Consider the following 27169-nt stretch of genomic DNA (forward strand, 5'->3'; position numbering starts at 1 on the left):
TTTCAATAAAGGGTGTTGGGAAAACTGGACAGCTCCATGCAAAAGAATAAAACTGGACCACTTATACTATACAAAAAAAAAAAAACAAAAAACACCCTCAAAAAAACCAAAAAAACCCAAAACCAAACTCAAAATGTATTAAAAACCTAAATGTGAGACCTGAAACCATAAAAACCCTAAAACAAAAACAACACAAGCAGTAATCTCTTTGACATCAGCCCTAGCAACATATTTTTGGATAGGTCTCCTGCAAGGGAAACAAAAGTAAACATAAACTATTGGGACTACACCAAAATAAAAAGCTTTTTTGCACGGCAAAGGAAACCATCAACAAAATAAAAAGGCAACCCAGTGAATGGAAGAGGATATTTGCAAGTTATATATCTGATAAGGGGTTAGTACCCAAAATATATAAAGAACTTACACAAATCAACACCAAAATAACAAAAATGTGGTTGACAAATGGGCAGAAGAACTGAGTAGACATTTTTCCAAAGAAGACACACACATGAGAAGACAGAAGACACATGAAAAGATGTTCAACATCACTAGTCATCAGGAAAAGGCAAATTCAAAACCACAATGAGATATCACCTCCTAGCAGTCAAAATGGTAACAAAAAGAAGTAAGAGCTGACAAGGATGTGGAGAAAAGGAAACTGCTGCCCATCTCCTTCAGAAATGTTATTACAAATGTAGGGCATGATTTACATTTTTTAAACTTCAGGTGCAACATGAGTTAAAAAGATTTTTATGGGGTGTCCTAGAAACATAACATCATTTAAAACAGTTTTATGTGGGGACACCTGGGTGGCTCAGTTGGTCTGCATTCAGCTCAGGTCATGATCCCAGCGTCCTGAATTCAAGTCCCACATTGGGCTCCTTGCTCAGCAGGGAGCCTGCTTCTCCCTCTACCTGCCACTCCCCCCTGCTTGTGCTCCTACTCTTTCTGACAAATAAATAAAATAAATAAAATCTTTTTAAAAACTTTTTTTTTAAGTTATAAGGGAAAGCGTCTTCCAAGTTTCACACTACTAACATACACATATATATTTATTAACATATACTTATTAGACACTAAGAAGAGCTGGAAATGTCAAGAAATGGACCCTTTGATTTAAAAAAAAAGCACACAAATGTAGGAAACAGGTACAGTATTGTAAAATGTGAAAAATGCTGGAGTTGAGGTATGTATAAAACACCCCGAGACTACAAAAGAAGTTATATGCTCTGCCTTGAGTGCTTGGGGAAATAAATTTTGCAAAACAGTGGCATCTGAGCTAGGTCTTTAAGAGCTGGAGATTTTGGGAAGAGGAAATAGGATATTCCAGGAATAATAAAAAGTGTGCACAATGGCTTAGATGTTTGAAAAGCATTGGGTGTTTAGGGAACAGAAAACTTTCTCTGTGACAGGAATATAAAGGGGGGGTATCTATGAGATCGTGGGACAGAGGCTAAAGGTAGAGGACAATTTACACATACAGGGAATTATTTTAGATTTTATCTCGTGAGCACTGGGAGTTATTTAAGACTTTTAAAAAGTGAACAGCAGGAGAAAATGTGTTTAAAAATAACTGTGGTAGAAGTATGAATTACAGAACAGCAAGAAAGGAAGAATGGCAGTTATTCAAGTTATAAACCTGCACTACCCCATATAAGAAAGGACAGAAGCAGAAACACCATGGAGCCAAAGATTAGGGGAAATTACTAAGGAAGTAAATATAAGTAGAATACTGAAGTGTGGATGATCAGTTGGGTATAGGTAAAGGAGATATGAAGAAAAAGGAGTCATTTATTCATTCCCCAGTATTTACTGAACACTTTAGAAGAATTATGATGTGTGTGTTATGGGATGGATGACTCCAAAGTTTCTAGTTTGAACTGGGTGTAGAGTAATACCATAACTGAGGTAGAGAAGAGAGAAGCAGGTATTTCTGGACATGAGTTCATTCAGATGTTAGTTTTAGGTGCCTTTGGGGCATCATGTTGAAAAGTCTTGTAGAGGATTGGTAAGATGTCAGCAAAAGGCAGAAACCAGCAAAAAGCAGAAACCAGCAAAAGTAAAAACATTTTCACAAGGTACAGATTTAGAGGAGTATGAAGAATTAATACAATGGTGCAGGATACCTACAGATAACGGATACACAGGCAAAGAAATTAGGAAGCAGCAATTAGAGTTGGGAGTACTACCATAAATATAAAAACATGGTTGGAAAAGATAATCATCAACCTCAAGATAGTGGAATGGGGCGAGGTTTCAACTGTATCTGTGGCATTATTTTTTTCTTAAAAGAAACATGAAGCAAATAGGGAAATGATAATGTATTAAATGTAGGTAATAGATATATAAATCTTTGCTTGATGTATTTTATAAAAAAAGAAAGAAGAAAATGGCTAATAATGCTACAGACCAAAATGAAGTCAAGTAGTATTTCAACTGATTTTATTTATTTATTTTTTAAGGATTTTATTTACTTATTTGACAGAGAGACACAACACAAGCAGGGGGAGTGTGAGAGGGAGAAGCAGGCTTCCCGCTGAGCAGGGAGCCCGATGTGCAGCTCAATCTCAGGACCTTGGGATCATGACCTGAGCCGAAGGCAGATGCTTAAGGACTGAGCCACCCAGACGCCCCTCAACTGATTTTAAAAGGCCAGGTGATTGGTAATTAGGAGCTCACTGGTGACTACAGTGTCATGAAGATAAAAGCTATACTGCATTAAGTTGAGTAATAAATTAATGACTAGGCCATGAATATATGGAGAATTTTTGGAATGCAACACTTTCATAAATTGGGGACATACACTTCTATCAAGATGTTTTCTATTTCTTTGTCTAGTTCACTAAACCTGTCCTTCAGAGTCGCAGTGTAATCTAATACAGCAAACCCTTGGGTTACTCAGCCATTCTCCTCCCTACTTTAATAAAAAATGATTATCTGACTTTGTTTACCTTCCTCCTATTTGCCAATTTCTTCATCTGTCCAACCCTTGAGAGCTTGTTTGGAGGGTCTAGCAGGGGAGCGCAGCTACTCGTATACCCTTGACCGAAGAACAGTCCTCCACTATCGGGGAAGGTCGTCCTCTTTGACCAAGCACGCAGCTTTGGGAGGGACGCACATGGAGCGGTGAGGGAGGAAGGGGACACCCACCTAGCCAGCCAGATCAGCCGAATCAACCCTGGCGATCAATGGGGTGACAGATGTCGCAGCCAGATCGCCCTCACATCCTTCATCTGTCCAACCCTAGGTTGTAAATAATGTTTGATTCAAGCTACTAGTGTGCTCTTATCCCTTTCTCCAATTAACTGGGTAAGCCATGATCATGGGCTTTTTGGAAGTCTTCCTCACTTATAAAAAAGAATACAAAACAGGAATATTCCATTTTCCTTCCCTCAATGTTATCATCTATGATGCCTAAATCTGAGACAACCATCCAGGAATGACAAAGCACTCATCTGAAAGGAGGATACCAACATAGCAAGAATGGTAAGGCAGAAAGATAAAGGAACTTGGGTCCTTCATGATATTGGTCAGGTACTGAACTGTAAAACCCTACTATAATCCTAGAACACACTTTAGTTCCAGAAATCTTATGTGAAATATCTACTGTGTAAGTCAGTTTTAGTCTGGTTCTCTGTTAACTTGCAGCTGGAAGGATCTTAAATGATAAATCACAGGACAAGAGTTAATATATTAATCCCTTTCAATCTGTCAGGATTCAATACACTGACAAAAATAGATCCCAAACTTCTTTCAAAGTGTTTACAGAAATCTGAGAGATCTTAAAATTGTAAATCTCATACCCTAGAAAGATAAAATTAAAATTCTAAGCAAACTATTTCATACTGATATTTGATAGAGTATAATGTACATGAATATTTGCTGAAACACTTTAACTCTTATTTTGAATACTACTGCTATTTTAAGACTTTTTGAGAAATACATACTTAAAATTATGGAAATTTCTTCTCTTAGACACTATTAGAAATTTTTCCTAAAATATTTTTAAAATCCTTTGAAGTGTAATTTACATACAATAAAATGCACCCATTTAAAGCATACAGTTCAATGACTTACAGCAAATGTTTTTAACTGTGCAACCAATAATACAATCACCATATAGGACATTTCAGTCATCTACAAAAGGTTCGTTTGTACCCTTTTCCTATTAGTCCCAATCCCAGCCCTAGGCAACCCACTAATTTGTTTTCTCTAACTCAAGATTTACCAGTTTTAGAGCTTGACATAAATAGATTCATACTATATGTAGTTTCTTGCATCTGGCTTCCCCACCCCCCAAGCACTGTCTGTCTCAGATACTTCCATGTTGCTGCATAGATAAGTAGTTCACTAATTTTTATTTCTAAATAGAATTCCACTATATAAATATACCATTATTTGTTTATCCATTCACCTGTTGATGAGTATATGGGTTGTTCCACTTTGGGGCTAATATAATAAAGTAGCTATGAACATTCCTGTATAAGACTTTGTGTGGGTACACAGCTCATACTCCACCACCATAAATACCAAAGAATGGAACCACTTGGTCATATAAAGTTAGGCATACCCTTTACCATAAGAAGCTGCTGAACCGTTTTCCATAGCAGCTGTACCATTTTGTATCCTCACAAGCACTAAATGTGAATTCCAGTTGTTCCACATTCTCAACACTTCTAAGTCTTTCTTTTCCCTCTCAAAAACCCGCCATATGTATGAACCTCATGGTAACCAAAAACCTATAATAGATAAACAAAAAATATAGGGAAAGAAAGCTAAGCATAACACTAAGGAAAATCAACTGCAAGGAAAAACAGCAAGAGAAGAAACAGCATTACAAAAACAATTAGAAAACAATTAACAAAATGGCAATAAGTATTTACCTATCAATAGTTACTTTAAATGTAAATATGTAAATGGTTTAAATGCTCCAATCAAAAGACATAAGGTGACAGAATGGATTAAAAAAAAACCAAGACCCATCTATGCTACCTACCTATAAGAGATATACTTCAAACCTAAAGACACAATAGACTGAAAGTAAAGGGATGGAAAAGGATATTCCATGCAAATAAGAGCAAAAAAGGAGGCCAGGGTAACAATACTTGTATCAGACAAACCAGACTTTTTAAAAAAAAGACTGTAGGGGCAGCTGGGTGGCTCAGGCAGTTAAATGTCTGCCTTCGGCTTGGGTCATGATCTCAGGGTCCTGGGAACGAGCCCCACATCTGGCTCCCTGCTCAGTGGGGAGTCTGCTTCTCCCTCTCACTCTCCCTCTGTGCTCTCTCTCTTTCTCAAAGAAATTAAATCTTAAAAAAAAAAAAAAAAAATGAGGACATAGTCTTAAAAAAAAAAAAAAAAAGACTCTAACAAGAGGCAAAGGAGGCATTACCTAATGCCAAAGGGATCAATCCAACATGAGGATATAACAATTGTAAATATGCACCCAACACTGGAGCACCTAAATACATAAAGCAAATATTAATAGACATAAAGGAGACTGACACTAACTAGAATAATATTAGGGCACTTTAATATCCCACCTACATCAATGCAGAGATCATCCTGTCAGAAAATCAATGAGGAAACAGTGCCTTTGAACGTCACATTAAACTAGATGGACTTAACAGATATGTACAGAATATTCCATCCAAAAAAAAACCCAGAATACACATTTTCAAGTACACATGGAACATTCTCCAGGATAAGTCATGTTAGGCCACAGAACAAGTCTCAATAAATTTAAGAAAACTGAAATCATATCAAGCATCTTTTCCAATTACAATGGTATGAAATTAAAAATCAATTACAAGGAAAAAAAATGGAAAAGAACAAACACGTGGAAGCTAAACAACACACTACTAAACAACAAATGGGTCAATGAAGAAACCAGAGAGGATATAAAAATATCCATGGAGACAAATGAAAATAAAAACAAACCAGTCTAAAATCTTTGGGACTCAGTGAAAACAGTTCTAAGTGGGAAATTTATAATAATCCTGGCCTACTATAAGAAACAAGAAAAATCTTAAAAACAAAAAACCCCTAATCTTGTATTTAAAGAAACTATAAAAAGAACAAAGCCCAAAGTTAGAAGAAGGAAGGAAATCATAAAGATCAGAGCAGAAATAAGTGATATGGAGACTAAAAAACAATAGAAAAGGTAAATGACACCAAGAGTTGGTTCTGTGAAAAGGTAAAATTGACAAACCTTTTGTTAGACACACCTTAAAAAAAAAAAAGACAGAGACATAAAAAGAGAAAGAGAGACAGAAAAGAGGGAGACAGAGGGCACACAAATGAATAAAATCAAATGAAAGAGAAGTAACAACTGACACCACAGATGTACAAAGGATTGTAAGAAACTATGAAAAATTATATGCAAATAAATTGAAAAACCAAGAAGAAATGGATAAATTCCTAAAAATATTCCATCTTCAAAACTGAATCATATGAACAGACTGATTACTAGTAACAAAATTGAAATGGTAATCAGAAAACTCCCAACAAACAAAAGTTCGGGGCCAGATAGATTTACAGGAGAATTCTACCAAACATTTAAGAAGAGTTAATATTTAGCTCTCTAGGGTCCTGCTTCCAAGATGACCAAGGAGAGAAGAATAATGGTCATGCCAAAAAGGACTGAAGCTACATGGGGCCTATTCACTGTACCAACCGTGCCCGTTGAGTGCCCAAGAACAAGGCCATTAAGAAGTTCATTATTCAGACCCCAGTAGAGGCCATCGCCATCAGGGACATTTCTGAAGCGACTGTCTTCGATGTCTATGTTCCCCCCAAGCTGTATGTGAAACTATATTATTGCATGACTTGTGCCATTCACAGCAAGGTGGTCAGGGATTGCTCCTGTGAAGCACGGAAGGACTGAACACCCCACCCTGATTTAGACCTACGGGTGCTGCCCCACGATCTCCACCAAAGCCCACGTAAGGCACTAAAATCCTTAAGAACTGAAGAAAAGCTGTTCTCCAGGAAAAAAAAAAAAAAATGGCAATTATACTTCAAAAAAAAAAAAAAAGAGTTAATATGTATTATTCTCAAACTATTCCAAAAATAGAAGAGGAAGGAAAGCTTCCAAACAAATTCCACAATGCCAGCATTACCCTGATACCATAACCAGACAAAGACACTAGGGAAAAAAAGGCCACAGGCCAATATCCCTGATAAACATAGATGCAAAATCCTCAACAAATTATTAGCAAATCTCATTCAACAATACACTAAAAGGATCTTTCACCATAATCAAGTAGGATTTATTCCAGGGATGCAAGGATGGTTCAATATTTGCAAATTATCAATGTGACACACAACAGTAACCAAATGAAGGATAAAAATCATATGATCATCTCAATAGATGCAGAAAAAGAATCTAAATACCACATCCATTCATGATAAAAAAAAACTCTCAACAAAGTGGGTTTGAGGGAACATACCTCAACATAATAAAGGCCATATAAGAAAAACCCACAGCCAGCATCATACTCAATGGTGAAAACATTGACAGCTTTTCCTCTAACATCAGGAACAAGACAAGGATGTCCATGTCTCACCATTTTTATTCAACACAGTACTTGAAGTCCTACCCACAGTAATCAAAGAAAAAAAAGAAGAAAAGAAATAAAATACATCCAAATTGGCAAGGAGGAAGTAAAACTGTCACTATTTGCAGATGACATGATATGATATATAATCTAAAAGACTCCACCAGGGGCACCTGAGTGGCTCAATCGTTAAGCGTCTGCCTTCGGCTCAGGTCATGATCCCAGAGTCCTGGGATTGAGCCCTGCATTGGGCTCTCTGCTCGGCGGGAAGCCTGCTTCTCCCTCTCCCACTCCTCCTGCTTGTGTTCCCTCTCTTGCTGTCTCTCTCTGTGTCAAATAAATAAATTCTTTAAAAAATAAAAAAAATAAAAGACTCCACCAAAAAACTATTGACTAAACGAATTTAGTAAAGTTGCAAGATATAAATTTAATATACAGAAATCTGTTGCATTTCTACACACTAGTAACAGCATAAAGAGAAATTAAGAAAACAATCCCTTTTACAATTACACGAAAGAAAGAAAGAAAGAAAGGGAGAGAAAGAACGAACTAGGAATAAATTTACCCTAAGAAGTAAAAGACCTGTACATTGAAAACTATAAAACACTGATGAAAAGAATTGAAGGCAACACACATGGAAAGGTATACCATATTCATGGATTAGAAGAATATTGGTAAAATGTCTGTAATACCCAAAGCAATCTACAGATTCAATGCAATCCCTATCAAAATACCAATAGCATTTTTGACAGAATTAGAATCCTAATATTTGTTGGATGGAACTACAAAAGACCTAAATGGCCAAAGCAATCTTGAGAAAGAACAACAAAGCTGAGGTATCATAATCCCAGATTTCAAGATATACTACAGAGTTATAGTAATCAAAACAGTATGGTACTGGTACATAAACAAACCCATTGGTCAATGGAATAGAAGAGAGAGCCCAAAAATAAACCCATGCTTATATGGTCAATTGATCTATGACAAAGGAGGAAAAGACAGTCTTTCAATAAAGTCTTTCAATAAAGGGTGTTGGGAAAACTGGACAGCTTCATGCAAAAGAATAAAACTGGACCACTTATACTCTAGAAAAAAAAAAAAACCTCAAAAATGAAAACAAAAAACAAAACCAAACTCAAAATGTATTAAAAACCTAAATGTGAGACCTGAAACCATAAAAACCCTAAAACAAAAACAACACAAGCAGTAATCTCTTTGACATCAGCCCTAGCAACATATTTTTGGATAGGTCTCCTGCAAGGGAAACAAAAGTAAACATAAACTATTGGGACTACACCAAAATAAAAAGCTTTTTTGCACGGCAAAGGAAACCATCAACAAAATAAAAAGGCAACCCAGTGAATGGAAGAGGATATTTGCAAGTTATATATCTGATAAGGGGTTAGTACCCAAAATATATAAAGAACTTAACACAAATCAACACCAAAATAACAAAAATGTGGTTGACAAATGGGCAGAAGAACTGAGTAGACATTTTTCCAAAGAAGACACACACATGAGAAGACAGAAGACACATGAAAAGATGTTCAACATCACTAGTCATCAGGAAAAGGCAAATTCAAAACCACAATGAGATATCACCTCTCAGCAGTCAGAATGATTAAATCATAAAGAAATAACAAGTATTGGTGAAAATGTAGAGAAAAGGAACCCTTATGCACTGTTGGTGGTAATGGAAATTGGTGCAGCCACTGTGGAAAACAGTATGGAGGTCCCTCTAAAACTTAAAAATAGAACTATGTGATCTACTTTTTCCACTACTGGGTATTTACCCAAAGAAAACAAACACTAATTCAGAAAGCTACATGCACCCTTATGTTTACTGCAACATTATTTACAATAGCCAAGATACAGAAGCAACCTAAGTGTCCATTAATAGATAAAACGGATAGGGGTGCCTGGGTAGCTCAGTCAGTTGAGCATCTGACTCTTGATCTCAGGTCTTGATCTCAGAGTCTTGATCTCAGGATCATGAGTTCAACCCCATGTTGGACTCCATGATGGGTGTGGAGCCTACTTAAAAATTTTTTTTAAATAAATGGATAAAGATGTGATAGATACACACACACTGGAATATTACTCAGTCACAAAAACGAATGAGATTTTGACATCTGCAACAACATGGATAGACCTAGAAGGTATTATGCTAAGTGAAATAAATTACCAATTCAATATCTATAACATACAGGGCTACTCACATTCTCCATTTCTGTTACACTTTGGTAACTTATAGCTTTTGAGATTTGTCTAATTATCCAAATTATTAAATTTATATTAGCATAAAGTTGTTCATAATGTTTCTTTATTAACGTACTTTAGTACCACAGCCCTTGGGCGTTTCTATTAAAAGTTCTGAATGATCAACAAGGACTTTGCTAGCTAGAAAAAACTCAAATGCCTCCCTACCGTCTATGACCTCAAAGGGCTATTAGCTCATATCAACCTGGTCAACCTTTGCCTGGCTTTATAGTTTCATTCTACACACATGTTCCAGAATTCAGAGAAAAATAAAGTCAGACAGACTCCTACAGAAGCTTTTAGAATTATTTTCCTACATAGTGTCCTTCTTTTGGAATTTTGCCCTGTAACTTTCAACTGCCTCAGCCTCCACGAATTCTGATCTCTGTCTCCTCAACTTGTTGAGACCACTGTCCTTTGCCCAAGATTCCTCTCTCTGCTCTGTAATTCAGACTGTGCCTCTAGGCAGGAAGTTGGGGTGATTAGGTGACCATACAGCTGACTTGTTTTCCTTATTTCAGGGATCACAGTCCTGCACTGCTGTTGTCCAACATCTGAAAACAGTTGTTTAATATATTTTGTTCAGATTTTCAGTTTTTAATGTTCGTAAAAATTAATCCCTAGAAAAAAAACATTTCATTCCCTGGTTTTAAGGTCATTAAAGTGCAGAGAGTATTAATTTCTAAATAAATTTGTACTTCAGTTTATATAACAGATTTATTCTTTAATAATGATCACTTTCAAACAAATGAACATTTTAAGTGTTTTACTGTAATTGGTTAAAAGTACTCTGTGGGATTTTCCTTTTAATTTCAAGAAAGGGGATGCCTGGGTGGCTCAGTCGTTAAACGTCTGTCTTAGGCTCAGGTCATGATCCCAGGGTCCTGGGATCGAGCCCCGCATCGGGCTCCTTGCTCAGTGGGAAGCCTGCTTATCCCTCTCCCACTCCCCCTGCTTGTGTTCCCTCTCTTGCTGTGTCTCTCTCTGTCAAATAAATAAAATCTTAAAAACAAATTTTTCAAGAAAGAAAATAATTTTTAAATAAGTATCATTTCCTTATGTGCCCACATGGTAAGTCTAAAATTTATAGCTTAATGCTCGGCAGGCTGTTTTGAACTCAAGAAGGGGTTTTATTCTAAAGAAAAAAAATAGTAATGGGGAGAAGTTAAAAATCTCATTAAAAGTCAGAAACTATAGAACAATCTGATCATACAGATTAATCCCAAAAGGCTGTTGTTTCAGTTTGAATGGGTATCTTGACAGTAGGTTATCACTGCTTTATTGCTAGGAGCTTATTACTTCCCTACCATATGTGGATTCAGCATCTCTATTTCAGTATTCCTGATGCTTTAATCAACTATTTGCTCTGCTGGGATAGCTGTTCCCTACCTCATAACTTCTTCTTATAATTTTGATTCATTTGTGGTCTACTCCAGGTTCCTGCAATTTCCCACAGCCACTGCCTGATTTGCCTATTTCTGAGTTTACACTGATATGAAGGAGAGTAAAAGCAAAAGCCCTAACTTGCTGACCAGTTATGGTTTGGCCATCAGGTGCTCACCCCGTGGTTCTCCTTAAGAGACTGTGAGTCTAGAAGGTACCATCACGTCTGTTCTGTTTAGTGTAAGTTCTTGCTTTTAGCTATATGGATGCCCATTTTAGCAAAATGTACTTAAAGTGAAAACCTTTCAAACTGAAATAAATTTGTGTTAGAATCAGGTTAATACAGTTGATTTTTTTTAAACATTTTATTTATTCATTTGAGCCACAAAGAGAGAGAGAGAGAGAGAGCATGAGCAGTGGGGGAGGCGGAGGGAGAGGGAGAAGCAGACTCCCCGCTGAGCCAGGAGCCCGATGTGGGGCTCCATCCCAGGACCCTGGGATCATGACCTGAGCCGAAGGCAGACACTTAACCATCTAAGCCACCCAGGCGCCCCAATAGAGTTAACTCTTGAACAAGTTTGATTACGCAGGTCTACTTATACACAGATTTTTTACAGTACTGTACATACTTTCTCTTCCTTATGATTTTCTTAACATTTTCTTTTTTCTTTACTGTAAGAATGCAGCGTTTAATACATGTAACATACAAAATATGTGTTGATTGATTATTTCTGTTATTGTTAAGGCTCCTGGTTAATAGTAGACTACTAGTCGTTAAGTTTTGGGGGAGTCAAAAGTTATACATGAATTTTTGACTGTTCAAGGGTCAAATGTATATGCAAAGTTTTACCTTGATTCCTCATCACACCTGAACTACTTTCTCATCTTCCCTGGATAATGGGCAAGAAAAAATGTGGAACTAAAATATCAAGAGTTTTGTTGATGAGGCAAGTTCTCAGGAGCAGAGAAGTAAAATGGTCCCTTTACTATTTCTCATATGGCTGTCCTGTCATCCCCCAAAAGAATGTAAATTATTGTACTTGAAAACCAGGGCCATTACATTTGTCTTTTGTTTCAAGTTCCTGTAGGAAATAAAGGATTAAAGTAGTGACAACAAGAAATGCTACCAGATATTTCAGATACTCAGGCATTCTCTTTCTTCAAACCTTTGGCCTTTGATAATCCTGTCTGTTTCAACTTTACCACCTTTATTTTTTTACCAACTTTACCATTCCTTACCAATTTTACCATTCTTTACCAACTTTATTTTAGCAAAATTTATTCCAACTTCCCTACATTTCTCATACTTGCTTAAAATGTAGTCTAAAGTTTTTGGATTTCTGACTGTGCTTGCTGCTTCCACTACATTAAAACTGCAATTAAGGTCCCCAATTAACTCCACATTGCTAATCCAATAGTCAATTTTCAGCCCTCATCTTACTTGAGCTGTCAGCCACACTGGACACAGGGATCATCTCTTTTTCTAAAAATGCTTTCCACCTGGTTTCTAGGACACAACCCCCCTAGTCCTCCGCCTACTATGTAGCCCCAGTTACTTCTCTAACCTCATCTCCTACTACTTACTTGCCCCAGTTCTGCCACAGACTTCTTCCTATCCTTCAGATGGGCCATCTCAGACCACTGCACTTTCCTCTCTCTGCCTGGAAAGCTCTTACCAGATACCTGCATAGCTTATGCCTCAGCTTCTTTAAGTCTTTGTGCTGTCACCTTCTCAATGACACCATCTCTGACTAACCTATATGAAGCAGCAATACAACACTCCCTAGAACACTGCCTATTCTCCTTTAACCTGGTTTATTTTTCTTGATGCCATTTATCACCATATAAAGCATAAGGGTTAAGTGCACAGACTGTTTTGTTTGTTTATTGGATGTACAGCATAGTAGTTAAGAGCACAGACTTTAGAGACAAAATATCTGGGTTCAAAGTCTGGGTCCACCACTTAGCTGTGTCAGCTTTGGCAAGTTACTCAACCTTTCTGTGCCTCAGTTTCCTCAACAAAATGGGGATACTAAAAGTAAGCCTCCTAGAGTTGTTGAGGGCTAAATGAGTTATCTGTAATGCACCTAAAACAGTACCTGGCATATATTACTCATTCATGGTGATGATTTTGATAATGATGGCTCCCCTCTCCAGAATATAAGAATAGGAAAATTGAAAAAAAAAAATTATTAAAGTATAACACATGCACAGAAAAGTAAACATAACAAATGTACACCTCAATGAATTAGCAGAAACTGAATACCAATGTAACTCATCACTCAGATCAAGAAATGTACTGCCAGCAACCATTCTACTGGAAATACACCTTGCAGTAGATTGCTGGGTCAGAGTATACACTGCTGAACAGTTTTCCAGGGTGGCTGTACCAGTTTATACTCCCAACAGCAAAGTATGAGAGTTACCATTGCTTCACATCTTCACTAGTACTTGACATTTTCAATCGTCTGGCGGACATGTAGTAGTCTCTCATTGTGATTTGAACTTTACACTCACAATTACTAATAAAGTGAGCACCTTTACATGTTCATTGGCCAGTCTCCTTTGTGAAATGTCTGTTCGAGACACTTGTTCCCTTTTCTATAGGGTTGTCTTTTTTTTTTTATAATCTATACGCATTCTCTGTATTTTCTAAATACCAGAGGAGTGACATTTTTATCCCCTTCACCTATGTCTCCTAGAACAAAGCTAAGAACATATGAATGCATGCTTGTTTCGTCTGTCTTCAGATCACCTCCATTTCTACAATTCTGCTTCATAATCTGCAATTTATGGTGATTCTCAACCTCTAATTCTACCAAAAGAGGTTCTAACATGTTGACTACCTAATAATCTTTACAAAGTAAAGATTTATAAAGACTTTATAAAGATTTATTAAGGTATTCCAGGTTAACTTCCCCAATTTACTTTCCTAACCTGCTTTTCCCATCACTTAAACTTCCAAAACACAGGCTTATGGGCTGGGGAAGATAAAAAGGCCAATTAGAAGTTAACTACACAGGGGTACCTGGGTGGCTCAGTCATTAAGCATTTGCCTTTGGCTTAGGTCATGATCCCAGAGTCCTGGGATCGAGCCCCGCATCAGGCTCCCTGCTCCGTGGGAAGCCTGCTTCCCTCTCCCACTCCCCATGCTTGTGTTCCCTTCTCTCGCTGTCTCTTGTGTCAAATAAATAAATAAAATCTTAAAAAAAAAAAGAAGTTAACTACACAAATCAGAGACTGTGTTTTAGGCAGAAATAGCAGGATGTTCAGAATCCCACAGACGAGAGAGAACAAAGTGGATTTTGAAACCGTAAGTAGTTCAGTGCTGAAGTATAACATAAAATAAAAGGAAAGAGGAGGCCAGAATAAATAGCAACAGGGAACAGAGCTTATGTCACAAGGATCTTTTTTTTAAAGACTTTATTGAGAGGGTTCTAGTGTGCACATGAGTAGGGGGAGGGGCAGAGGGAGAGAGGAAGAAAACCTCAGGCAGACCTGTGATGTGGAGCCCAACACGGGGCTTGTTCTCACGACCCCAAGATCATGACCTGAGCTGAAATCAAGAGTCAGGCGTTTAACTGAGTCACCCGGCCACCCTGACACCCCTGTCACAAGGATCTTATATTTCCTTCTAATTAACACAAACTACTTTATATATATGGACATTCAGTTCATTTTTGTTGAAAGAATAAATTACTTGGTTCTGAATAATTCTATCCAACAACCCAACAAATTGTTTCCCCCAAAAGGGCCAAGCATAGAAAGAGTTCTATAAATACTTGCAGGTTTTCCAACCATTTCCTAACTTATCAATTACCTAAGTCAGATAAAAATGTTTTCAACTTTATATATATGTAGATGGTCATATATCAGAATTACCTATAGTGAACCTGCTCTGTAACGGTGTGACTAATAGAGCTGGAACAAATTTGATATATTTCTTAATGCATCTAGCTCAATCATTAGCACACTGCACCATGTGTTAAGGTATTTCGTTTTAATAATATTTTATACTTTGACAATGCTTTGTTTCCAAAGTACTTTATTACTTAATCTGATCCCATAATAATCCTAATATGTTACCAGCAAAAGAGTAGGGATAGGGTGCCTGGGTGGCTCAGTTGGTTAAGCGACTGCCTTCGGCTCAGGTCACGATCCCAGGGTCCTGGGATCGAGCCCCGCATCGGGCTCCCTGCTCCTCAGGGAGCCTGCTTCTCCCTCTCCCTCTGCCTGCCACTCCCCCTGCTTGTGCTCTCTCTCTGTGTCAAATAAAATCTTAAAAAAAAAAAAAGAATAGGGATAATCTCTACATCATATAAGGAACTTGAAGCCTGGGAAGGTTGACTTGCTCAAGGAGAGGAGGCTGAGTCGTCTGAGTTCTAGGTTACCTTCTTTCCAAAACCCATACAGAGCCTCTAGGGAAGCCTTCTGTATACCATTTTCTGTTCTTTGATAAGTTATTAAATATTAGCCCTTTAGAAAATGTTACAAACACGATAACACTATTGGCAGTCAGTTTCACTCCCCAAGTCTAACTGAAAACAGTACTCCACACCTCTGCACCATGATCGTATTGCTTTATTATTAGTAATAGTGATTAATATTTCTCAATTTAACATACTTTTGAACCTTTAAAAAAATTTAAATGTACACTGTATCTGTAAACTAATTCTAGCAAGCTAAGCAATTATTACATTATATGCTGTATCCAGTGGTGGGGTGGAGGGAGCCCTAGTTTGGCATTTTGCGCAGATGGCTCCAGTTTACAACTAAGCTTTAAATCTGTAAGAAATAAAAAAAAAAAAATTTATATAATTTATCATAAGATATGAAATGATCAGTTCTCTACAGGTCACAGTGCTCTATAGACCATAAACATAAGGGATGATTTTTCTTTAACTTTCACTTTTAAATCTCCTCCCTTTAGCATAAAGCACAAAGGGCAGGCAGGACTAGGAAAGAATAGAAAACATAGAATGGAAAGGAGGAAACAGCAGACTACTAAAGGGCGTGCACTTTGTCTTGTAAAAGCAAACAAAGAACTTAATTTTCCAAGAGTCAAAGGAGAACAGAAAATGTGAGCAATGGAAAACTGAGCTTGCAGTGCTCAGTGACAGCAATGTTCTACCTTTTTTTTTTTTCATTTTAGATAAACAATTGACCTTAAAGAAAAAGTAAGCCCATTCATTCTAAATTCCTCTTTGGTTTCTTTAATGAAATCTGGTTATGGTTTCTTTAATGAAATCTGGCATAGGATCAGCCATAAGAAAGACCTGATTTTAAAAATATGTAAAGAATTGTAAAGAAGGGGCACCTGGGTGGCTCAGTCAGTTAAGCATTTGCCTTTGGTTCAGGTAATGATCTCAGGGTCTTGGGATCAAGCCCTGAGTCAGCTCCCTGCTCAGCGGGGAGCCTGCTTCTCCCTCTCACTGCTCCCCCTCTGCTTGTGCGCTCTTTATCAAATAAATAAAATCTTAAAAAAAAAAAGTTGTAAAAAATACTTAAAATGTATTACATTAGGAATTGTGGGTAATAAAAATCACAACTTAATGTAAAGCCCCAAGATTTTATTTTTTTTTAAAGATTTTATTTATTTATTTGAGAGAGAGAATGAGAGAGAGAGAGAGCACATGAGAGGGGGAGGGTCAGAGGGAGAAGCAGACTCCCTGCTGAGCAGGGAGCCCGATGCAGGACTTGATCCCGGGACTCCAGGATCATGACCTGAGCCGAAGGCAGTCACTTAACCAACTGAGCCACCCAGGCGCCCCAAGCCCCAAGATTTAAAAAAAATTATTATATTCAACATGGAACAGATCTGAATTATGAAGATATCAGGTAAAAGTTAATTATCTTTGGCCACTTTAGGCAATTATTAAAAATAATTTGTTGGTAAAAAGACACATGTAAATATTTATTAGGCATAATTCCCTCTACAAATTCACTCAACTTTTGAAAAAATAAGCTGATTTTATACCTATCTTAAAAAGGTTTTTTAAAAAGGTTTATTTGAGAGAGGGAGAGCACAGATGGAGAAGCAGACTCCCCACTGAGCTGAGACCCCCCCCCCCGATGCGGGGCTCGATCCCAGGACCCTGAGATCATGACCTGAGCTGAAGCAGACACTTAACCAACTGAGCCACCCAGGCGCCCCCTCTCTTAAAAATTTTTATCCTCTCAGATTTTCACACTTTATCTACTACTGTCCTTTACCAAGATTTTATACCTTCAAATCACAGTAAATAATTAGATATTACTTTAAGACTAAAGAGCAGGAGAAATTGGATACACATTTTTAGAAAGTTTATAAAATTGACCTGAAAGTCTTTTAATTTTCCCCAAATTCCCACTTTTACTTTATTCCCACCATGCTTTTGCTGTAACAATACCCTGAGTTTCAATGTATGTTTTAGCCAATAGATTTAAAACTGAAGTTTAATTGGCATATAAATTGAATATACAATTATACACATGAAATTAATACAGAAGAGGAGAGGAAGCTTTCAGCAATAGAAGTAACAAGCAAGGAGTAGTCAAATGTGCTTCAAAAACCAAAATAAGTCACATGAATCACATGAAGGGGAGCATAGCTGGAGATGAGCTGGGAAGTAAGGCAAGAAGAAATCAGTTTAATCTGTTACAGGAGCCTTTCTGATCTTTGATACCTCTTGGTGCAGGTCTTGTATTCTGTTCAACCACGAGCCTTTTCTCAGGAATTAGCAGAAGCTATACACATGGCTCTCATACTCAAGCTAATATTTCTAGTAATAGGAGTAAGAAAAAAGTTTTTTTTAATAAGTTTTAATTGATATCCAAGAATTTAATTTGTGCATATTATGTATATCTAAAAACCACTTTTTTCCAAAAAATTTTGTTTTGAATTTTAGAAGTTACAAACATGTTTTTAATATATGTGCTGCCAAAGCGAACACAATAAACATGTTTGTTTTTTTTTTTTAAGATTTTATTTATTTGAGAGAGAGAGCAGGAGCACGAGCAGGGGGAGGGGCAGAGGGAGAGGGAGAAAAAGACTCGGCACTGGGCAGGGAGCCTGACAAGGGATTCAATTCTAGGACCCGGGGATCACGACCTGAGCCGAAGGCAGACGCTCAACGGACTGAGCCACCCAGGTACCCCTAAACATGTTCTTTTAAAACACTGTCCTTTTTGGGCTTATTTTCCTACCTAATATCCTTTCTCAAGCAAGATGATATATTACTACATGTAGTTTATTTTGTTAGAATTTGATACAAATTAAACGTCTGCTCAAAACTTTAATTACCAAATGTTAAGATTTAATTTTCAACTTTCATTAAGAAAATTCTATCCTGTCCTCAATAAATAAAGTATGGGTTGGGTATATATTAGATACTTAAATGTTTATTGTTTAATTTTCTTAGCCTGCTTCATTCAAAACCAATGCCAATATAATTGCTTGGATATCTACTAGGTAAATGGATATGGTAAATACCAATTTTGCTTTTAAACAGGCCTCCTTTTTCTTCTACAGTCTACAGAATAATGGTAATTATACAGTAGAATGGCAAATACAAGCAATGACTTTCTAGCAATTTGCTGCAAGAGAACATGGTTTACTTTTTAAATTAACAGAAAAAGTCTCTCAGATCTTCTAAAATATAAAAACTTATTACATATATACCTGCAGGCATTCTCTTCCAGAAACAAAGGGTGAAAATGAAAGATTAGTTCTAGTTTTGCCAAAATACCCACTTACTATAGGAGGCTCTTTTAGCTGGGCAGCCCCTGGAACACTGTCCAGGAATCTCAAATTTACCATCTCCAAAAATGGGACCTGTCATCTTTCCCATCAAAACCCACTCTTCCTTCTCTGTCACCCATGTTTCAATCAATGGTAAGTACATACTGCCTTAGTCAGACTCCTGAGAGTAATTTTTAACTCATACCCCATATATTCAATGAGTCACCAGGACCTGACCATACTACCCTGTAATCTCCAAAATTCTTCCACTTTTCCAATTACTGCTTCACTTGGCTACTAATCATTTACTGTCTGTACTACTGCAAAAACTTCCTTAACTGACCTCTATACTTCGAGTGTTAGTTTCTCCAGTCTTTTATGGTTGCAATGTGAAGATGTGTTTTCTACAAAGAAAATGTGATAAGGAATGTGAAACTGAATAAAGGGAACCTCATTTAAAATGGAGTTGGGAGGCTAGAAGGACTTGAGATTGTGGGTACCAAAAGGGAGAGACATACCTCACATTCCCAAAGGGAAGAAGCCTACTTTACTCCTTCAATAGGAGAAGAGAAGAATTTCTCCTTGCCTACAGCAATAAGCTCAGGATATTAAGAAAATACCACAACTCGGCCTATGAGAAACCATTACCACTGAACTCCCAATTTCCTCTAAAGGACTTTTGTTCAACTTCCAACTTTCTCCTTTTCTCTACAAAGTAAGGTTCCTCTCCTTTGATCTCAACTTGCCCATGGTGTCCCAAATTACAATGCTCTGCTATATCTAAATAAACCCATTTTCCTGGTCAAAATAACTGACAGTTTTAAAGGTTAACATTAGGAGACTTCAATGGCCCTAACCTCCTCTTGCTCTCAAAATAAAGGCCAAACACCTTAATATGAAACAGAAGGCCCTGCATAATTTGCTTTATTTACCTCTCCAGGCTCATCTTTTTCCATTCATCTCCTGCATTCTATGCTCCCTACATACTAAATTTCTTTTAGATCTTCAAATGCACCATGTTCTTTTCACAAACGCTTGGCAAAACCTACCTTTCCTTATGCTTGACTTACGAATACCCAACCTTCAGGCCTTAAACATTTGAGGAATCTTCCATGACCTCGCAAGTGCTCTTACAGCACATTTTATTCCCTCCCCCAACCATTTACTACCCTGAATTGTCATTGACTGTCTCTATCCTCCTCTGAACTGTAAACTCTGGGACAGCAAATTTTTTGTCTTTATTGTAGGCTGGCCTACTATCTACCCCAGAGCTGATATCCAATATTTTTAGAGTGAATGAGTAAGAACTTTGGAGTTAGACCTACATTTCAATCCTGGTTCTGTCACTTATTATGTAATCCTTTATCAAGTTACTTAAATCGCTGGGGCGCCTGGGTGGCTCAGTCGGTTAAGCATCTGCCTTTGGCTCAGGTCATGATCCCAGAGTCCTGGGATCGAGCCCCACATCAGGCTCCCTGCTCAGTGGGGAGCCTGCTTCTCCCTCTTCCTCTGCCTGCTGCTCTGCCTACTTGTGCTCTCACTCTGTCTCTCTGTCAAATAAATAAATAAAATCTTAAAAAAAAAAAACCAATTACTTAAATTGCTCCTAAACCCTAAGTTGTTTTTTTTTTATGATTAATAATACCTATCTTGTAAGGTTATGACAATTAACTGACATTTGTTTGCATTGGTAAAGACTCTTCTGGCTACAAGAACAAAATCTGACTAAAGGTAGCTGAAGCAAAAAGGAGAATTTTTTTTTTTTTTCAAGATTTTATCTGGGGCGCCTGGGTGGCTCAGTCATTGAGCGTCTGTCTTCAGCTCAGGTCATGATCCCGGAGTCCTGGGATCGAGTCCCGCATCGGGCTCCCTGCTCTGCGGGAAGCCTGCTTCTCCCTCTCCCACTCCCCCTGCTTGTGTTCCCTCTCTCGCTGTGTCTCTCTGTCAAATAAATAAATAAAATCTTAAAAAAAAAAAAAAGATTTTATTTATTTATTTGACAGAGAGAGACAGAGAGAGAGCACAAGCAGGGGGAGCAGCAGAGGGAGAGGGAGAAGCAGGCTCTCTGATGAGCAGGGAGCCTGATGTGGGGCTCGATCCCAGGACCCTGAGATCATGACCTGAGCTGAAGGCAGAAGCTTAACGACTGAGCCACCCAGGTGCCCCAAAAAGGAGAATTTTTATAAAGCCTACAGGATGTTCTCGTGGAATTCAAAGTCATAGGGAAAAACTAGAACCAGGAACTTAAATAATAAGAAAGTACGTTTCCTTGTTTTCTTGTTTCTGGTCCTTCTGTCTGCCCCCCTTCCAACACTTTCTTCCTCATCTCCTCCTCTCCTATTTATCGATCTCTCTCCTCCCTTCCCTTCATGTGTTTCCATCTCTCTCCATCTTTCACCTCTGCTACCCTGTTCATCTGTTTCATTCTTCTCTCCTATGGCAGAATAGCTTTTTCAACTCTTTACAGGGTAGAACATGGCTGCCAATACTTCCAGAGTTATAGATCCTTATTTTAGAGCTAGAGAGAGGGATACTAAGTATGAACTCCAAATTCCTAAAGACTCTAGCCCAGACTCCTCAGGCCAGTGGGATCACACTGAAACATGGCAGATGGGGAAGGTCTTAGAAAATGAGGGAGTCTAGGCAATCAAAACATTCGGGGCTTACTACTCCATCCGTTAAGTAAATGCTATTAATGTTTCACAAGAATTATTTTTACTTAAGTGAATTAGCTACAATAAGAATATATTAGTAATTAGTCAAGTTTTAAGTTACACGTCTCTGATTTTAAGTTTTATATGAATGGAAAATGTGTTATCAACATGAAACATGTAAAAAAGATTATTCTCTTTATTTTTAACTCCCTGAACTTCTGATCTGAACAGCTTATGATGCAAGACAGACTACAAAGTATTTAAGGATATTCTAAGAAAATTTCAAATTATACAGCACACTTCTAGCTAGACATCCAGAGAGAATTGGGAATAGATCTCAAAAACACCTTTTAAAATTTGGATTAGCACACTCTAAACACCTTCCTCATATCTTGTTCCAAACTGAACAGAAAACCTTATATAAAGTGGAAAAAACATTTGGGAAAAATCATCACATAACATTTTACAGCTCTCTAGCAATAAGTATAGATCCAAGGTTATAACAAAACTGTATCTGAGAGCTCAACTTAGTTCAATTGGAAAAATCAGCATAAAACAGTAAGAGTGAATTAACATATCTACTTCCCTGCCTCTACACAGATTTTTCTAAGCTTCTATATGTAGTATCATTTACTGGTTAATTTTTCACCTGATATGAATAAGATGAAGTGAGTTAACATATCTACTTCCCTGCCTCTACACAGATTTTTCTAAGCTTTTATATGTATCATTTACCGTTTAATTTCTCACCTGATATTAATATTTGTAATACACAATTAACAAAGTTTTTTAGCTATTTCCTTTAATAACAAAATAAACATGTTACTTACACTAAAGAAAACAGGAATGCTAAATTAACTGAGTCTTCCCAAATTTCTTATTTGCAAAAATGCCTATTTTGAGACACATTTTGTCACATATATGGCCAAAACTTTTCTTGCAATTTTAAGTGTCCATAGGACATTTATTAAACACAGTTTCTAGTTTCTTCTTGTATTAAGAGCAAGTTTTTAAAATTTTCTTTTTAACTGCAAATTTCCTCCATGCTCATATTAAATTTAAATAACAGATGTGGGGCACCTGGGTGGCTCAGTCAGTTAAGCATCGGATTCCTGATATCAGCTCAGGTCTTGACCCCTGGGTCATCAGTTCAAGCCCCACAATGGGCCCCACGTTGGGCTCCACACTGGGTGTGGAGCCTACTTTAAAAATAAATAAAATAAAATTTAAATAACATATGTATATAAAGTAAAAAGGTGTTGGATGCACTAACTGATTTAATCCAGACAGTAACTGTTGAAGATATGTGCCATTATTATCCCTGTTTTACAAATGAGGAAATTTAAAACCTGAGAGATTAAGTAAGTTGGTTCTATGTCACAAAACTAGTAATAGAGACAAAGCCAGAAGTTGAATGAACTCAGATTTTGTGCCAGTGTTTTCTACTTCTACTTCCACTTCAGCCATAACAAATCACCTATTTCTATTGCTGCCATAACAAATTGTCACAAACTTAGATTTAAACAACACAAATTTATTATTTTACCATTCAGAAGTCTGACATGGGCCTCATTAGGCTAAAATCAAGGTGTCAATAGGGCTGCATTCTCTCCTGGAGAATCTATGAGAATTGGTTTTCTTGTCCTTTCCAGCTTCTGGGGGCTGCCTGCATTCCTTGGCTCATGGAGTAGTCTCTTCATCTTCAAAGCCAGCAACACTGCCTGGCTAAGCTTCTGCCTGTTAATTTCTTTGACTCTTCTGCCTTCCTCTTCCACTCTTAAACATCCTTGTTACTAAACTGGACCCACCTGGATAATCCAGGCTACTCTTCCTACTTTAGAATCAGTTAATTAGCCACGTTAATTTCATCTACAACTGTACTTCCCCTCAGCTATGTAACCTAATACATTCACTGGTCCTGGGAGTTAGGATATGGATTTTTGGGGGAAGCCATCATTCTGCCTATCACAGTCCCTGTGTTTGTAATAAATATGCTACCAAAATTATACTGATCTGTTATGGTTTAGATAGTGAACATGTTTTGGCTCAAAATGTATATGTTAATTAGGTACCAAGGAACATAACTTTTCTAAATTAGAAGAATGGTTTATTTAGCTCTCAAAGTAGAACAAAGTCAATTGAATGAACTCACTCATCTAACTAGGTCTTAGAGGGAAATAAAGCCAATAAGAGATACCATCTTCCTCTTCCTTATCAAACCTCTGAAGCACTAGCCTTTGGGGGAGAAGGAGAAACAAGTAAAGCTGGCCTTGTTCTAAGTGGCTGGAAGGAGACAGAAGCATTGTAAAAGGCTTGAATCCTGGTAACAGGGCTGTGGTTGGCATAAATCTGTCTGGATAACACTGGACCCAACTGTTTTTCAAGTGTACCCTAACGAGAATTCGACAGGAAACTGGTCTCAGCAGAACAATTACCAAAATTCCCAGGGATTTAAAGATGGGAGACTTTGGGTGAGTACATGGGTGACTTCCTTCTTTGTTACAACACCAAACATGGAGGCATTTTTTCCTTTTTATCCCCTCCCTACAGAGGGAGGGATGCTTGATAAAAGAGTACTTAATTTGAGGGAGTTATCTGTGAATTAGCCTACTCTACTAAGATTTATCTGTAAACACCCCTAACTCAATGCTCATGGCGTTTTTATGGTCATTTGCAGATATGTGCAGAGCTGTGAAAATTTAAGTTGCCAGATCTACATGTCCCCAGCTCAGGTCAAACAAGGCTCTCATACTGTAAACAAGTGTCCTTTCTGCAGTCTATCTAGTGTCACTTTGTGTGTGTTTTGTTGGTGATGTCACTGTTTAAAATGGCCCCCAGATGTCAGTGCTGAAGTGCTATCTAGGGTTCTTAAACCAAAAAGGCTGAGGTGTGCCTTACAGAGAATGTGTTATATAAGCTTCACTTGGACATCAGTTAGAGTGCTATTTGAGTTCAGTGTTAATGAATCAACAGTATACATTAAATAAGATGTCACACATTGAACAGAAGCACACATGGAACGAGATTACGAATTGATCAGTTGACAGAAACGTTGTAACCAGAGGTTCAATGGAACCTAACCTTGTAACTCCTCTAGGAGCAATGAGTCAGTATTCACTAATTCAGTGTTCACAGTGACTTTCTAAAACATAACTACTGTAAATAATGACAATTGACTGTATATGAACACTTCAATAGAAAAGATTTCTATGAGCCAAAAGTTACGCTTTTTTAAAGTTGTGATATATACTGTCAAATTTCCCTCTAATAAATTTTTAAAAGAAATATCTAAAATGCCATACTTTTAAAATGTTTTTAAAAGTATAGCTTCTTGGGATGCCTGGGTGGCTCAGTCAGTTGAGCATCTGCCTTCAGCTCAGGTCATGATCACAGAGTCCTTGCTCAGTGGGAAGCCTACTTCTCCCTCTGCCTCTCCCCCACCTGTGCTCTGTCTGACAAATAAATAAAATCTTTAAAAATAAATAAAATTAAAAAAATAAAAGTATAGTTTCTTGTTTGTTCTATTTTTAAAGATTTTATTTATTTATTTGACAGAGACACAGTGAGAGAGGGAACACAAGCAGGGGGAGTGGGAGAGGGAGAAGCAGGCTTCCTGCCAAGCAGGGAGCCCGATGCGGGGCTCGATCCCAGGACCCTGGGATCATGACCTGAGCTGAAGGCAGATGCTTAACGACTGAGCCACTCAGACGACCCTGTTCTATTTTTAAATTACATCTTTAAATGAATTAAAACATTCAACAATATCCATACTACCTTTGCATTTTTAAATGAATTAAAATTCATTCAAATGAACTGTTACGTTATATTGTTTTGCCTTGAATAGAGAAAGTATTGAATTTGCTAACCATGTATTTCATTGCCAATTACTAAAAAAAAAATCAGGCACCTGGGTGGCTCAGCTGGTTGAGTGTCCGATCTTCATTTCAGCTCAGGTTATGATCTTAGGGTCCTGAGATAGAGCCTCACCTCAGGCTCCGAGCTCAGTGCAGTCTGCTTGTCCCTTTCCCTCCACTCCTCCCCTCACTCACACGTTCTCTTTCTCAAATAAATAAAATCTTAAAAAATAAATAAAACAAAAATCAATGTGAGCAAATAAGAACAAGTAGTCATGACATTCATATTTTATATGTATATTTAATAATGTGCATTAAATTATTACATTTCAAAGGGTTTTGATTAATAAAGGAGTAAACGAAGTAACTGAACACAAGGTAATACACCAAGAAGTAGTCTGATGAAGCATGTAGGGTAGAATAACTAAGGAACTGAATTATAATCTAGCAAAAAAAATACATTTCTCTTAACTAGATGAAAGTATCTACAAAACAACAGATGACACTTACTGAGCAGTTACTACATTGTAGCCACTATGCTTAGTACTTAAAATGGTTTATCGGGACGCCTGGGTGGCTCAGTTGGTTAAGCGTCTGCCTTCAGCTTAGGTCATGATCCCAGAGTCCTGGGATCGAGTCCCGCATCGGGCTCCCTGCTCCGCGGGGAGCCTGCTTCTCCCTCTGCCCCTGCCTCTCTCTCTCTCTCTCTCTCATGAATAAATAAAATCTTTAAAAAAAATGGTTTATCTCATTTAAGCCTCAAAATATCCTAAAAATCAATTACTGTTACTTTTCTTATTTACAGATACAGAACCACTTGTCCAAGGTCATACAGCAAATGAGGCAATAAGACTTCAGAGCTCCAGTGGTTTACCGGTGTCAAAATGAACACATTTAAAGCCTCAAGTTGTTCAAACGTGTCCCTACAATAGCCTCAGGTATTTAGTAAAAATGAAGATTCCTAGCTCTCAGTCCAGGTTTACTGAATTATTATTTCTAGAGGTAGAATTTAGGAGCCTACATTTCAACAGACATCCCAAGTGATGAGTAGCAACAGTGAAGTTTGAAAGCCACTAAGTATATGACGGACCCCTATTCCTTTTTTTTTAAGATTTTATTTGAGAGAGAGATAGCGAGAGAGAACACAAGCAGAGGGAGAGAGAGAAGCAGACTCCTCACCGAGCAGGGAGTCAACATGGTGGGGCTCAAACCTAGGACCCCAGGATCACGACCCGAGCTGAAGACAGACGCTTAACTGACTGAGCCACCCAGGCGCCCCGTGACTGACCCCTATTCCTATGGTAGAAGCACATACATTTCTGTGCTAGAAGCACCCTATAACCAGAAAGCATCTATCTTGCCTTTGCCATCTTCTTTGTGTCTTTGTTCATGTTATTTTCTCCCTCTGGAATGTCCATTTTACTTATCCTTCAAAACATACTCAAATCCCACCTCCACCACGCCTTCCCTGAACGTGTGTTTCTCTTCTCTTATCTGCCATTGAACTTTAAACCTCCAATACAAAATCTCTTCCAAGTCTACAGTAGCAGTGTATTTAATAAACAGGAAACTAATGAACAGAGTTTCCTTTTTATCTCCTAAAAAGCTTTAATTAAGTAACATGGCGCCTTGCCTGAAGTAGACATTTTTTTTTTTCTTTTAAAGTTTGTTGAAATGAATTACCGGTCCTTTCCCAATCAACGTTTACGACTGGACCCAAAAGATAAATATTAGTCAACA

General features: G+C 37.6%; 1 protein-coding gene and 1 pseudogene across 1 annotated transcript in view; one reads left to right on the plus strand and one right to left on the minus strand.

The window, feature by feature from the left end:
- YES1 (YES proto-oncogene 1, Src family tyrosine kinase) overlaps window positions 1-27169 on the minus strand; it is a 75194-nt gene that overhangs the window by 27307 nt on the left and 20718 nt on the right. The window lies entirely within an intron of this gene.
- Window positions 1983-6948, plus strand: LOC110576932 (annotated as a pseudogene).

Source organism: Neomonachus schauinslandi, chromosome 14, assembly GCF_002201575.2.
Source record: "Neomonachus schauinslandi chromosome 14, ASM220157v2, whole genome shotgun sequence".
Lineage (NCBI taxonomy): Eukaryota > Metazoa > Chordata > Mammalia > Carnivora > Phocidae > Neomonachus > Neomonachus schauinslandi.